At 49.3% G+C, this 15,760-nt stretch overlaps 1 pseudogene; it reads right to left on the reverse strand.

Annotated features, from left to right (window-relative positions):
• Window positions 1–1,496: 1,496 nt before the first annotated feature.
• LOC143383882 (alpha-endosulfine pseudogene) lies at window positions 1,497–2,069 on the reverse strand (annotated as a pseudogene).
• Window positions 2,070–15,760: the final 13,691 nt, after the last annotated feature.

Raw genomic sequence — 15,760 nt, forward strand, 5'->3', positions numbered from 1 at the left:
ACTTCCCAGCTTCCCTTGCATTTGACTTAAGTTCTGGTAATGGAATTTGGGGAAAGCTACTGTGGCTTTTGGGGGGGACGGCCCACTTTCCACCTTCTCTTCAACACTCTGGGTGCTTGGAATGAGTGTGTGATGGCCGGAGCTCCATTCTGGACTCTGAGGAGAGTAGGCCCTGAGGAAAGCCACATCCAAGGAACCGCAGAGAGAGGAGGCAGGCGCGGGTGAAGACAGCAGTGACGTGATCTTCTGTAGGGTGCTGTGATCTTCCTCGTCCGTCCGTTCCACATGGCCAGACCCAAGTCCAAGTGTAACAGAATGTCACCTTCATGGGTCTCCGGCAACTTGTTTTCATTCAATGTTACACTTTCCATCTTCAAACGTATTGAATTAAATATGTTGAATTCGTATTGTTTCTTTCTCCTTCTTTTCCTCCCCTCTTCTTTCTTCCTATTATTATCATTATTGTATTTTTTATGTGTTTTGTTTTTGATGCCAGGGATTAAACCCAGGGCCACGGTCCTTAATCACTGAGCCACATCCGCAGCCCTTTTTTATATTTTATTTAGAGACAGGGTCTTGCTGAGTTGTTTCGGGCCTCACTTAATTCCTGAGTCTGGCTTTGAATTCAGGACCCTCCTGCCTCAGCCTCCCAAGCCACTCACTTTTTTTTTTTCTTTTTGGTGGTGCTGGGGATCAGGGTCTTGTGCATGCGAGGCAAGCACCCTACTGACTACGCTATAGCCCCAGCCACTTTCTTTTTTAACATGATAATATATATATAAAACATTTAACCATTTTAAGTGTATAATCCAGAAGAGGCCTAAACCACACTGACAACACGGTGTGACCGTCCCCAGGATCCACTTCCAGAACTCCTTCATCATCCGGACAGAAACTCTGTTCCCACTACTAACCCCCATCCCACTCCACCCGCCTCCTGCTCTCTGGCTCCCCCTGTTGGCCTGTTCCAAGGACCTCGTAGATTCCTCGTGGGATCATACATTTTGTCCCCTCTGGTCATGGGTTTTTTTTTTTTTTTTTTTTTTTTTTTTTAGGTTTTTTCATGGGTCTTTTTTTGTTGTTTTTTATTTCATACTGAAAAAGTCCCCTGGGCTCACTGGGGCTCCCCACACTCATGGCTCCTTTCCCCAACATTCACTAGCCTTCTCTCCATAGCAAATCTATTTCAAGGAAAGCACTTTTTTTTTTTTTTTTAAATGAACAATTAACATTGAGTCTTGCTCTGCAGAACCAGAGGGCCTATCTGCTCTGTGTCCATCAACAGCCTCTTTATCCACACTAGGCATTTGTCTACAGAGCTGAATTAGAACCCCTTATCCACTTCCTCCCCCTCACATCTCCCCACATTAGCCACTGGGTTAAGAGGGAGGATTGTCAGGAATGTTTTTATCAATTCTAAATCCCAAATCTCCCACCCACCCTCTCAACCCCACCCATGAGATTTCATTGAGATTTCTCAATGAAATTATTTGGAAAAAAAGGCAAAACAAAAAAGGTTCAAGGTCTTAGTGCTCAGCCCAAGGGGCTCCATGGGCTGGGACACCAATGGGCAGGGGATTCTGCCTCTCCAGCCCGCGCCCAAGCCACCTCCTGACCCCTGGCTGCAAAAGCATGGAGGGGCAGGAGCCAGCACAGGACCCAGGAGGGCAGCGTCTCAGGATCTGGCAGAGCCCTGGGCAGCGTCATTCAACTTGGCCACCCGCAAGCTTGCTGGTGACGAGTGAGGACTTTCTCTGGGGCAGATCCTGTGGGGTGGGGATGTGGTCACCAGTCACCAGGTTCTTGTCTGGTCCTGCACTCGGCAGCTGCTTATTCTTCATCTTGGCTTTGGCCATGTTGTGGTCTCCTGAGTCAAAGCACTTTTGCCCTTTTTGAAGTTTCTTCATGAGGAACTCAGAACCTCCAGGTTTTTGTCCTAGATTTGGATATTTGGCCTTTAGCTTTGCCTCCTCAGCTCTCTCAGGGAGAATACCTTCTTTCTCGTGCGAGTCCTGCTTCTCCTTGCCAGTCTCCTCCGCAGGGTTCTCTTCTTCTAGTTTCTGGGACATGACGGGCCGGGACTGTGGAGTGTAGGAGACCCGGGTAGTTAACCGGAGAAGGAAGGGGGAGGGGAAACGGGGACAACCCGCCCTGCTGCTTGGGGACAACCTGCGCTGCTGCTTGGGCTCCCCTCGGGTCATGTTTAACCCGTCCACTTTGACTCCTCTGGGATGGGACAGGTCTCCTTTGTTAGTTTATCTTTGTCGTCCTGTGATAAGGCTCAGAGTTTAGTCCAAAAGAACAGGAAATCTTTTCTTGGCGTTTGGGCTAAGCAAACTTTGTGTTTTAGAAGAGAATAGAGGGGCTGGGATTGTGGCTCAGCGGTAGAGCGCTCCCCTAGCACGGGTGGGACCCGGGTTCGATCCTCAGCACCACATAAAAATAAGGGCATTGTGTTGTGTCCATCTACACCTAAAAAAATATATTAAAAAAAATAAGAAAATAGGATCTTTTTTAAAAAAAATAATTATGCTTTATAATTGTTCTGCTGTTATAGAAGTGCTATTGGATGTTTTTCTTAATTTGACCTTATATTCCGCAGACTTGCTGAAGTTTTGTGTTAATGCTTTAAGGGGATTAGTTTTCTCCTTCCTTCCTCCCTCCCTCCCTTTCTTCCTTCCTTCCTTTTCTTTCCCCCTCTCCCTTTCCTTCTCCAGTACTGGGATTGAACCCAGGGGTGCTTTACCACTGAGCCACATTCCCAGATCTTTTTTTTTTTATTATTATTTGGAGGGTCCCACTAAGTTGCTTAGGGTCTTGCTAAGTTCCTGAGACTGGCCTCGAACTTGTGGTCCTCCTGCCTCAGCCTCCGAAGTTTCAAGGATGACAGGCGTGCACCCCATGCCTGGCAAGGGGGATTTTTTAAATTAAGTTGGGCATTGGTTACTGAGTTTTGATAGGTTCTTTTCATCAGATGAAGATTCTCTCTCATTCCTAGTTGGCCGTCACTATTTACTATAAGAGAGTGTCAACTTCTATCAAATGTGTTTTTCTACTTTAATTTGTAAATATGGCATATTATATTAGATCTTTTGAAATTTCTTATAGGGAAACATGTCACAGGCACAAAAGCACAGTGTGTGCCGCCACGTGCCACACAGACCGCTTTCAGGTCTGAGGCACTCTTTCCCCCAGCTGCTGGAGTGTCGGTGGTTGGTGGCTCAGCTGTGCCTGTCTCAGGGCGTCCCTGCAGCCAGAGACAACAGTCTGGCTCAAGCTCACGACCCATCCCCAGGGCCAGCCACGTTCTATGTCTGTTCAGAAAAGTGTACAAAAGTCTGACGCCATTCCCCAACTGGGGACGACTCAGAGGGCTGTCCCCAGTCCCAAGTCCTGTAGGACTGGCTGAGGCTGGGTGGCACTGTACCTCCTCCCCAGGCCCAGAAGCACCCCCTTCCATACAAGCGTCACCCCACAGAGCCCCCCAGAACCATCTGCCTGTGAGTCCCCAGCTCAGAGTGTTTCCCAGGAAACCCTACATAAGAAACAAGCTCTGTGTGTGCGTGTGTGTTGTTCATGGTTTCTTATTTTTAAACAATAATAAAATACATACTTCCGTGTCCACTAAATAGTGACCGGTGCCTCAGAAGCCCACGGTGGGTCCTGCCCCTTTTGCCCTACTCAGAGATTGTCACTATCCTGAGTTCTGCAATAATATCTCTCCCCACCCCATTAGTGTTCTACCCTACAGTTTGTGTGCATCCATTTACACCAAGTTCAAGAGCACCAATGCCATCCATGAATTGTGTACCTGTGCACATGTACCTGCACGCACACACACTGGTCTACATGTATCATAGATGGCTTTGCCTGCTTGTGAACTTGATGTAGATGGTGGCTTCTTTCATTCAACATCACCCTGAGTCCACCCGCTTTGGTGAAGATAGCTGCTGTTCACTAATGTCCATCACGCAACTGGACTACGGTGTGGGAAGCCGTTCTCGCAGGTGATTTGAGCTACCTCCCTGGCCGGATGTGAGGCACTTAGACACACTGTGTCAGAGCCTTCCCCACCCTTCCCCAGGTGCGAGGGCTGGTCCGTGTGGGGGTGTGACTGACCACTGACCTGAAAACCAATCACTGACCCTGACCTTGGAATGCTGCCCCCCTGGACCTTCATTGGATGGAATTTTTTGTTCCCCATTAAAGCTCACTCCCTGGCGTGTTTCCCTCTCTCTTGCTGGCCTCTTGTGTAAGCCTCGCCACCGCATCAGGTGGCTGGAGGCAGGAGCTGGGAGGAGCGGTCCCTGAGCTGGGCATAAAAGGTAAATTGAGAGTCATGTGTCTTTGATTTGATCACTAGTTAATTTCTGTGTTTCGAACCTCTAGTATGAAGCTAGCGTGCTGGTCGCGTGGCTGCCTACGGGGTGTGCCACTCTTGACCACACACCGCGCTGTGGGCAACTCGGGGACGATGACTCATCCCGCTTCCGTGGCTGTTCCCTACATGCCTCTGTCCCAAGGGCGTGACAGTCTCTAGGACAGCGTTTCTCAGTCTTGGTCCTATTGACCTTGGAGGCTGGATGATTCTTGGCTGGGAGGGCCTGTCCTGGGGCTGGTCAAATATTTAACAGCATCCCTGTGCCCTCCTCACTACATGTCCGGGCCTCCCTTCCTCCTAATGTGACAACCAAAAATGTCTCCAGATGCTGCCAGATCCTCCTGGGCCCTGGGTGGGGCAGACTCACCCCAGTGGAGACCCGTTATCTTGGGCAAACCTTTTTGTTGGTCCCAGGAATTGAGCCCGGGAGCCCAGCCCAGACCTTTTCTGTAGGTCATTTAGAGTCAGGGTCTTGCTGAGTTGCTTAGGGCCCCACCGTGGCTGAGGCTGGCTTTGAACTCTCAATCCTTCTGCCTCAGCCTCCCGAGCCTCTGGGATTACCAGCATGTGCCACCGAGCCCGGCTGGCAAGCCACTTCCTAAGGGCCTCCTCCCCTCCACATAATGATGGCAGGGTCTCCCATAAGCTGCATCCTGTCCCCGGCCTCTCTAACAGGATGCAGGCTGCGGGGATGTGCGTGATACGCTGAGAACGAGCCTGGCTCAGAGGGATGATGGCTGATTATGGTAATTATAATTACTGCATGTAATTAATATCATGCACATCACAGATACGCCGGAAAGTGGAGGTGCATGCCAAGTGCGAAGGCGCAGCCTAACTCCTCTGGGGAGTCTGTTCCCTCACACAGACAAGCGCCATGTCCTGCTGTATGAACGTCCCCAGGGGACTGCAGAGCCACAGGGGAAGAGGCTGGGCTCTTGACTGACTTCCTGGGGATCTGGAACAGAGCCAACAGGTGGTTCAAATATGAAGGTCCTCTACACTGGTGGGGGACTGTCCACGGCCAAGCGCCCTCCTTTGTTCCCTCCTCAAGGTCCCCTTGACATCCCACCACCAAAGGGCCACCTTAGGAGGCTTCTGGAACCCAGTCAGTTGCTCCAGGCTGCATCAGGATTGATGGTCGCTGCTACACCACGTGGGAGATCCTGTTAACAGAACCCCACTTTTAATTCAGTGCAACAATACGTCCAGCCTCAGGCAATGAGTTGGAACCCTCCATCCATGGCTGCAAGGCTGCCTGCTCTGGTTTGGATCGTGTGTGTGTGTGTGTGTGTGTGTGTGTGTGTGTGTAATTGAACGTGCTGAAATTTAACTGGCCCATCTCACATGGCCCCACGCATTCTTAGCCTGTCCTGCCACTCCTGTAGCACGTGAGTAGAGCACACATGGTCCTCAGTCATCTCCAGCCACTTACTTATAGACTATCACACAGTGTCCTATCTCTGAGTCAGAATCTTTTAGGGACTCCTTGTTGCTGTAATTTACCTTGCTTCATTTTTATTTTATTTTACTTTTTACTTTTTATTTATTTATTTTTTTTTGTGTGTGTGTGTGTGTGTGTGATACTGGGGTCCTCTGCCACTGAGCTACATCCCATCTTGTATTTTTTATTTTGAGACATGATCTTGCTAAATTGCCCAGGTGGGCCTTGAACTTGGGATCCTCCTGCCCCAGCCTCTAGGGTCCCCAGGATTATAGGCATGCACCACCATGCCCAGCCAATTTTTAAAATATAATATGATAGAAAACATCAGAATACACTGCGAGGGGTGAGTCCTGCTGCAAAACTTCTGTCTAGTGATCTGTGGGTTGATTGTTCCCTCAGTGCGTTCCTTGCTCAGGTGATGGTGACAAAATCCAGACAAAAGGTCGGCCTTGAAGTTCAGAGCATGAGCCCAGAAATCTGATTTTGCGCCTCTCTGAACCAGTCCTTACCTGTTCCCTCCCCTCTCTAGGGAGATGTGTCTTCTTTTAGCCAACTGCCCTGAGCAGAGGCCCTGGCCTCCTATGTGGGTCCCCGCCCGTCCCTCCTGTCCTTCTCACAGTAAATCCAATTCGACAGCAAACTCTGCTGATTTTCCTTCAGAATTTATGCATAGGCTGTCCCACTTTTGCCACCTGTATCTACAACCCCTGGTTGACAGCTCGTCTACCTTCAGGAGGGGACCCCTGCACCCAAGGCTCTGCATATAATAGGTGCTGCCAATCACAGGTGCTCCTCCCGGGCTGATTGACAGCAGGGCTGGCTTTGGAGTCCTTTGGCCTGACATCTGATCTCCCCCAAGTGGGCCCCTGGCCTCCCCCTCCATTCCTCCAGCCTGTGGGGCCTCTGAGGTTTTAAGAAGTGGAGCCGGGGCTGGGGGAGGTCTGCCGGGGCTGGGGGAGGTCTGCCGAAGCTAACACACTGGATGGGGTGGGGGTGGGAGCCTGGTGGATTTCAGACTCTTGTGCTGTCTCCACACTCTGATGACACAGGGCGGGAGCTGAGCTCTCCTGGTGACAATCTGTGCCACCCCTGAGGGACCCTCAGAGCTGTGCCTGCTCCTCTCTGGGTCACCGTCAGTGACTTCAGCGCGGCCAGGAGCAAAGCCAGGCAAAGGGATTTGGAGCCCTATCATCAGCACACTGGGTGTCATTTAACTGTCCCCAGGGGTTGTTGCTGGACCCGACTGAATGAGACTGAATGTGGAAAGAATTTAAAGTAGCTTTGGGCAGTACTTGGACCAGCCCGTGGCCATCCAGGGTGAGTCACGGAGGGAGAACTTCACACATCCCCCTGATGTCACTGTTATGGGCCAGTCAGCAGCCCCCTACCCACTAAAATAGGGCAGATTCACTCCTGGGCCTTAACTCATGGCTTGATAGTTCTGAAAAGCATGCTATGGCTGGGCAATCCCAGCGGCTCGGGAGGTTGAGGCAAGAGGGTCGCAAGTTCAAAGCCAGCCTCAGCAAAAGCAGGATGCTAAGCAGCTCAGTGAGACCCTGTCTCAAATAAAATACAAAATAGGGCTGGGGATGTGGCTCAGTGGTTGAGCACCCGAGTTCAATTCCTGGTACCCCCTCCCCCCACCAACAAAGAAAGCACGCTACGTCCCTTTCCCTACCCTCTCACTCAGTCTCTCCCAAACTGCCGTATCAGTTCAGAAACCAGGGACACCATTAAAGCCAGGATCGCCTCACCAGGACTCTCCAAGAAGAAACAACATAAAGAATAAAACTATTGATTCCCAGCACTGTGGCCCACCTTGCAATCCTAGAGACTTGGGAGGCTGAGGAAGGAGGATTGCAAATTGGAGGCCAGCCAGAGCATCTTAGCAAGGCCCTCAGCAACTTAGTGAGACCCTGCCTCAAAATGAAAAATACAAAAAGTACAAAGGGCTGAGGATGTGGCCTCGGAACCAAAAAAAAAGAAGAAAAAAAAAGCTGTTGAGTTGACACCCAAACAGCAAATTCCCAGAATTCTTGACTTCTGTTAACTGGCAGGGTTTGAGCTTGCTCCTCCTCCCCCATGTGTTCTCTAAACAGCTGTAGCCACTCACCCTTTTCACAAGATAAATGTGAGGATTCAGGGAGAGAGAGACATTTGACCCAGGCTGACCGCCCCTCCCTCAAGGTTAAAGTGTTTACACCTCCCCCACACACACACACAAAACCACCTTAGGAAATGTGCACAAAGCCAGTTAAAATTCCTAGGTCTGCCACCCTGAGATCCTCACCCAGGAATAAGGGCCAGCACCTCCCCCGTCGGGCCATGCTGTGTCACCACGCTGCTCTATCGGAGTCCCAAGAAAAACCTTGTCCCTGGGTTTGTGCCTCCATCTGCCTCTTCTGCTAGAGAGCATGTGACTCAGGAGCCAGTCCTGGTTGGAAAACTGAGGGGACGGCACCCCAGAACCTGGCATGCAGGCCGCGGCCCAGACCCTGGCTGCCCAGGAAGTCCTTTCTTTAGGGTGACCACCGAAAAAGGACTCAGTCCGTGTCTTTCCATAACTAGGAAATCAAAGTCTCCCCTCCGGCTCCCGATCTCTGACCAAGAACGAACCTCCTCCCCGCACCGGGGTGAACTGTTTTCCTAAGAGCCTCTTTCCATGGGAGGCCCGGAAGGGAAGCGTGACTTTGAACAGAGGAATTGAAAGCAAGTGAAAGAGGATACAAAAAGAAGAGGAAAGAGAGGCCACCCTCAGCAGATCGCGACACTTTGTTCCCAGCCCTTTTTTGTATTTTATTTAGAGACAGGGTGGCACTGAGTTGCTTAGGGCCTCACTAAGTTGCTGAGGCTGGCTTTGAACTCGCGATCCTCCTACCTCAGCCTCCTGAGCCACTGGGATTACAGGCCTACGCCACCGCCCTGCTGGTCAATTGGTTTTGGTGGGTCAGGTTCATGAGCTCCCTTTTTCCCTGAGGGTTTTGTAAGTCTCTGTTTCCTTCAGGGATGACGGGAATCAAACCCACAGAATAAACACTTTTGTGTAATATATTTAAGAAACATTTGGGATGGTTGGAATTAAAACTATTTGTTAAGAAAATCCAGTACTGGGCGCAGTGGTGCACACATGTAATCCCAGCAGCTCGGGAGGCTGAGGCAGGAGGATCGCGAATTCAAAGCCAGCCTCAGCAACTTAGTGAGGTGTTGAGCAAATCAGTGAGCCCCTGTCTCTAAATAAAATACAAAAAAGGGCTGGGATGTGGCTCAGTGGTTGAGTGCCCCTGAGTTCAATCCCCAGTACCAAAAAAAAAGTGTGACAAATGTGAACCATAAATGTACATCTTCCCAGCTAAATTGAATAATTGAGTAATTCATTATTTTAGATTTGAGGGTTTTTTTTTCCACTGAAACATAAATAAAAGAGGTTCTCGGTCTAAGTTAGTAAAGGAAACTAGAATGCTTAACAGATCTTGATATGTTTAATTTATTATAAGCATTAAGTGCCTGGGCAGGTATTGCTTCTTAGAAACTTCTGTTGAGCTTCCGGAGAAAAATCGAACAGTTTAAATTTGCGAAAGCAGAACATTTCAGGGAATTTAATTAGCTAAGATTTTAAGTGGGATGTGGGGTTGTTGAAGCTCGAGTTGGTTGAACATTAATCAATCAGCTCCTGAAAGTGGCTGTTAAAATTTCTTAGGTTTATAAATAGAATTAATCCTTGTAAATAGAACTTGGAAGCTTACGGAAGACAATGTTTTAATTGGTAGCTTTAATACCTTGGAAATTAACTTCAAATATGAAGGCATGAGGCTTTCCTTGGCACAAACACCTCACCCTATAGCACCAGGAAGCTCACGGGGTCACTGTGGTCACCGTTGGGGTCTAGAAACATCGCTGTCCCCTGCATACATTCAACTGATTTTCCCCTTAGAGAGACAGTTCGGTGCTAGGCACAGTTAATAGTCCCCATCTTGCGACTCCCTTTTGTCCACAGTTGTAGGAGACAGTGTCTATCTGGGAGGGCGCTCAATGACCCCCACTTCCTGGTATCCCCGCCCCCCCCCCCGCCCCAGTGTGAACTGTACCTAGTGACTCACTTGTAACAAAAGGAAAGATGGCAAAATGATGCAGTGAGACTTCAAAAGGACAGTGACCTGTGTGTGTGTGTGTATGTGTGTGTGTGTGTAGTCTGACATGGAAATATATGTATACATGCATAATGATCAGATCAGATCAGGATGATTAACATATCACCATAAACATATACCATTTTGCCTGGTGAGATGGCACACTGCTGTAACCCTAGCAACTCGGGAGGCTGAGGCAGGAGGATCATGAGTTCAAAGCCAGCCTCAGGAACTAAGCGAGGCCCTAAGCAACTCAACAAAGCCCTGTCTCTAAATAAAATACGAAAGAAGGCTGGGGATGTGGCTCAGTGGTTAAGTGTCCCTGAATTCAATCCCTGGTACCTCCACCCCCCAAAAAAAATACCACCCATATTTGTTGTTTGTATTGAGAACATTCAAAACCCTCTCTCCTTTGTCAGCCTATGATTTCTGTCTTACTGGCCTTCTCTTGCTGACTCTCTTATTCTGTGGAGAGCCACATGGCAGTTTGCCCGATGGAGAGGCCCGTGTGGTAAGGAACTAACATCTGGCCAATAGCCAGTCAGGACCAGACGCCTGCCAACAGGCGTGCTAGTGATCTTGGAAAAGGATCCTCCCAATTGATTTGAAATGCTCGAAGTCCCAGCTGACATCCTACTTGTATCTTTGAAAAAGACCCTAATTCAGAGGCATCAGATTTCTGACCACAGAAGATGTCAGATAAAAATTATTGTTTTAAGCCACTATTTTGGGGGGGAGGGTAATATGTTACACAGCAGTAGCTAACAGATACAGAGTCCCCAACTTATGGTGGCAACATTTTTTAATTTTACCGTGGTGTGAAGCAATATGTCATCACTAACATATTTTAAATTTTGCATTTTGATCTTTTCCTGGACCAGCAACATGTGATGTGACAGAGTGGCAGCAAGTTACAATTCAGGGACCTAGGAGAAGCCCAGGTCCCTGAGTCACTTCTTGAACCAAGGCCATTTTATCAGTCTGGAGAGGAGTAGAGAAAGAGAAATAAACTTTTAAGTTGGATGCCTGTTACAGCAACTAAATTTTGTTTTTTTCCAAACTCCCATGAACATACCCTCTTTTTTTTTTTTTTTTTTTTTAAATCAATCCTGTTCTGATCAGTGATTAGCAAGTTCTTACCGATCTGGTGTGTTCAGTAAATTTTTGGCATTTCCCCCCAAAACAGAGTTCAATTGTTAATGAGTAGAGACTCTTTTCTGGAAATCATAAGGCAACTGTATTAGTTGGTGTCATGTCACTGAAATGAAATACTTGGCACAGGCTACTTAAGAAGTTTCTTTTGGTTCACTGATCTGGAGGTTCAAGTTCAAGATCAGGCGGCCCATTGGTGTGGGCCTTTGGTGAGGGTGGTGCATCATGACCAGAGCATGTGCCTGAGCAAATGTTCACATCTGGGTCCAGAAAGTGGAGAAAGAGAGGAAGGCAAGAGTCCACCACCCTCGCTGAGGGCATGTCCCTAACAACCTAGGGAGGGAGTCTCACTAGGCCCCACCTTTTACAGTTCATAGCACCTCCCAACAGCGCCACCTTTTTCCTACAGATTTGGGGGGTGGGGACACATCTAAACCATAGCAGCAAACCACCACCAGTACACATTCCACCCATCCTGTAAACACCTCTCCTATTTCTTTCCCTGGAGAGGTATCGTTTATGAAAGCTAGATCCTGTTTTCAAATTCTTTTCATGTCTTTTGAAATTCTCTTCTGTTAGCCGGCAGCCCTCTGGCAACCCACAGCCCCCTGGTGACTCAGCCGGCTGAACAAAAACCATCCCGCCGACTCTCTTCCCTGGTCTAGTTCTTCAAAGGAGACCCAGGCTGTTGAGTACTAATCACCCATCCCAGGTATTTTGTGATAGCAGCACAAATGGCCTAAACAGTCCTGTAGTACACTCTTACCTACACAGAGTGATGGGGCATCAAAGGACCATGGCAAAGAGATTGCAAAGGAGACCCTATTTGTTTTCCCACTGCTGTCATAACCAATCGCCTAACAAGGTGTGTCGTTTTTTGTAACACATTATCACAAATTCAGTAGCTTGAAACAACAAAAATTGTTCTTTTGCAGTTCTGGAGTTGGGAGTGGGACATAAGCTCCCCTGCTCCAATGTCAAGGTGTCAGCAGGGGCTGCCAGATGTGGTGGCCCACACCTGAAATCCCAGTGACTCAGGAGGCTGAGGCAGGAGGATCACAAGTTTGAGGCCACCCTGGGCAACTTAGCAAGACCCCCTATCAAAATAAAAAATAGAAAAAGGGCTGAGGATGTAGCTCACAGGTAAAGCACGCCTGGGTTCAATCCCCAGCAATTCTTCCTCCCTCTCCCCCACCAAAAAAGGTGTCAGTAGGCTGGTTCCTTCTGGAAGCTCTAAGGAAAGAATCCATGTTCTTACCTTTTTCAGTTTTTTGGGGTTTTTTTTTGAGGGGGGGGTGATTTTGTTGTTGTTTTTTGTTTTGTTTTGTTTTCTCTTTTCTTTTAAGAGACAGGGTCTCACTCTGTTGGCCAGGCTGGTCTCAAACTCCTGGACCCAAGCGCTTCTCCTGCCTCGGCCTCCAAGTAGCTGGGTCTGCAGCAGCGCGTCACCAATCCTGGCTTCCCTTTTCAGTTTCTAGTGACCCCTGCGTTCCTTGGCTTGTGGCCTTCTCCTTCTTTGAAGCACATCCCTCCGGCCCCGTTTCCACTCTCAGTCCACACCCCTCTGCCTAACTCCCCGGGTCCCTCTTGGAAGGAACTTTGCAATCTCATTCAGGACCCACCAGAGAATCCAGGATAATCTCTTGATCGCAAGATCCTTAACTTGACACATCTTCAAAGTCCCCTTTGCCGTGTAAGGTGATGTATTTGCAAATCCTGGGGCTCGGGGTGTGGATCTTTTCGATGGGCTGTTATTCAGTGGACCCCGGAGACCATCCGTGAATGAGAGACACCAACAGAACACATTTCTGGTAGACGAATCAGGTGGAGACAGCGACACGACGACATTTAGGACGGGGCTCAGGCATGAGAAATAGAAAGTCTGGGGGTCCCTCTTGAAGACGTAATACAGCCTTAATTGGAGCCAATTGGAGCCCTTCCCTTTTGCCCGCCCTAATTCTAAAGTTAGCCAATCACGGAGACTGAAGCCCGGAGCTCCTCCAATCAGAGTGGAGGGCTGCGCTGCGCTAGGTTTGAGGTAAGAGCTGGCAAACTGCCCGCCCAGGACCCTCCCTCGCAGGACTCCGGCTGTGAGCGGGCTTTCTGCAGAAGTGCATTTGCCTTGACGACCCGCTTCCCAGCACTTATATGATTTCTTGAGGATCGTTGTTGTCATTATTACTTTTTTTTTTTTTTTTGGTACCAGGGATCGAACCCAGGGGCGCCTAACCACTGAGGGACATCCCCAACCCTTTTTGTATTTTATTTAGAGACAGAGTCTCGCTGAGTTGCTTAGGGCCTTGCTAAGTTGCTGAGGCTGGCTTTGAACTTGGTATCCTCCTGCCTCAGCCTCCGGAGTGGCTGGGATTACAGGCGTGCGCCATGGTTCAGAGCTCACTCCTCATTATTTCTAACATGGGAATAGGGAGCCCAGAATGACCCAGGTTGTGGAAAACAGACAGGAATGCGACAATGGAGACAGAATGGCACCAATGATCGTCAGTCTGAGCTTTCCGCCATCTCCCTCCCTCTTCCCCAGGGCACAGGCCACCCAACATTCAGGAAAACCAGAGCTGAAGGGTGGTTTCCTAGAGACTCAACTCTACTGTCCCAGGTGGTAACTAGGGTGGATGCTGGCATCTGAAATGGAAAAGAAAAAAAAAAAACCCGGCAACCAGCCCTATCCCTGAAATTGTAGCAGAAGGAAGGGAAGCCAGAGAGGAGTTCCAAGACTCTCACTCACCCAAGGGAGTGACCAGCGCAGCAGCAAGCCTCACCCGCAGGCTCAAAGCACCCATTCATACTGCAATCCAGGGTAGAGACCTGGTGCAAAAACAGCCCACTATTAGCAACAGGAAATGCACCTCCATCACCCGCAGACACCAACTAGGTTCCTCTGAGAATACCAAGGGACAAACCCAGATGGGAACAGAAAATCTGCACTGAGCAGGAGAAAGCCTGAATCAAGGCTACTTCAGGACCCAATCGGGTTGCAACAACCATATTTGATTGTTATGACTCTCTGATCTCTTTTTTGGTTTTCATGTTAACTCTTTTTTGGGGGGGGCGGGGGTACCAGGGATTGAACTCAGGGGCACTCAACCACTGAGCCACATCCCCAGCCTTATTTGTATTTTGATTATAGACAGGGTCTCGCTGAGTTGCTTGCCATTGCTGAGGCTGGCTTTGAACTCCTGATCCTTCTGTCTCAGCTTCACAAGCCTCTGGGATGACAGGTGTGCGCCAGGGCACCCAGCCATATGTTTGAAGAGTCCTGGCCAGTTGTCTTGGGGACGTCTCCCATTCTCAATACCTGATTGTTTCCTCATTGTTAAATTGAGGGTCAACACTTTTTCTTTTCCTTCTGAAATAAAGAAATTCCTTGTCTCAAAGTTCCAGATGGTAGAAATGAAATCAAGGTATCATTAGGGCCATGCTCTCTCTGATGGCTCTGGGGAAGAATCCTTCCTTGATTCTCTGGATTCTGGTGTTTACTGGTAACCCTTGGCATTTGTTGGCCTGTAGGTGCGGTACTTCAGTCTCGCTGCCATCTTCTCCCAGTGTATCTTCACATCATCTTTCCTATACTTTCTCTGCACAGGGGATGTAGCTCAATGGCACAGAGCTTGCCCAAACATGCAGGGGGAGGCACTGGGAACCAGGATCGGTGGCACATGCCTGTAATCCCAGTGGCTCAGGAGGCTGAGGCAGGAGGATGGCAAGTTCAAAGCCAAACTCAGCAATTTACTGAGGCCTTAAGCAACTCAGCAGTGCCCTGTCTCCAAATAAAAAATAAAAAAGTCTGGGGATGTGGCTTAATGGTTAAGCCCCTGAATTCAAAAAAGATCTGCCAGATGCATTTGAAGTCAGGATGTCCCACTGTTGGGGACATCAGTTGGCCAGGAGGTGTCTTGCCTACCTCTCCCCACTCCACTAGAGAGGTACATCCTCCCAACACACACACCTTTGTAATGAAGTCATCTGTTGTGAATTTTGGACCGTTCCCTAACAACATTTTACCCATGGCTTTACCATCCATTGATGATTCCTTACTGGAATGAGGACTCCCCTGTGTTGTTTCTAATTGATCTGTAATAAATAGCTATTGTCTGTAGAAGTAAATAATTTAGTGACTGTTGTAAAACTATGTAGTCTGAGCTGGGCGCAGTGGTGCAAGCCTGTAATCCCAGTAGTTCTGGCAGCTGAAGCAGGAGGATCCCGAGTTCAAAATCAGCCTCAGCAAAAGCAGGGCGCTAATCAACTCAGTGAGCCTCTGCCTCTAAATAAAATACAAAATCGGCCTGGGGATGCGGCTCAGTGGTCGAGTGCCCCTGAGTTCAATCCGCAGTACCAAAAACAAAAACAAGAAACAAACAAAAAGCTATGTAGTCTGCTCCTGGTTCACAGACTCTGCTGGGCCACCGACGAGCTGTGCAGGGCCGCGGGATCTGAGCGACGCTGTGAATGGCGGAGGCGGCTTCAGCCCCGAGGCCCCTGAGAAGGGCTTGGGGAGCCGGGGAGCCCGGCGCAGCGCCACCGCGGGGGCCTGGGGGCGGCGGAACCCGCCGAGAGGAGGTGCCCACGGTGCGAACCCGGGTCCCGGATCCCAGGCAGCCACGTGGGGACAGCGAGGCTCCCGGGATCTCGAGCGCG

This window comes from Callospermophilus lateralis, chromosome 18 (assembly GCF_048772815.1).
Source record: "Callospermophilus lateralis isolate mCalLat2 chromosome 18, mCalLat2.hap1, whole genome shotgun sequence".
Classification (NCBI taxonomy): domain Eukaryota; kingdom Metazoa; phylum Chordata; class Mammalia; order Rodentia; family Sciuridae; genus Callospermophilus; species Callospermophilus lateralis.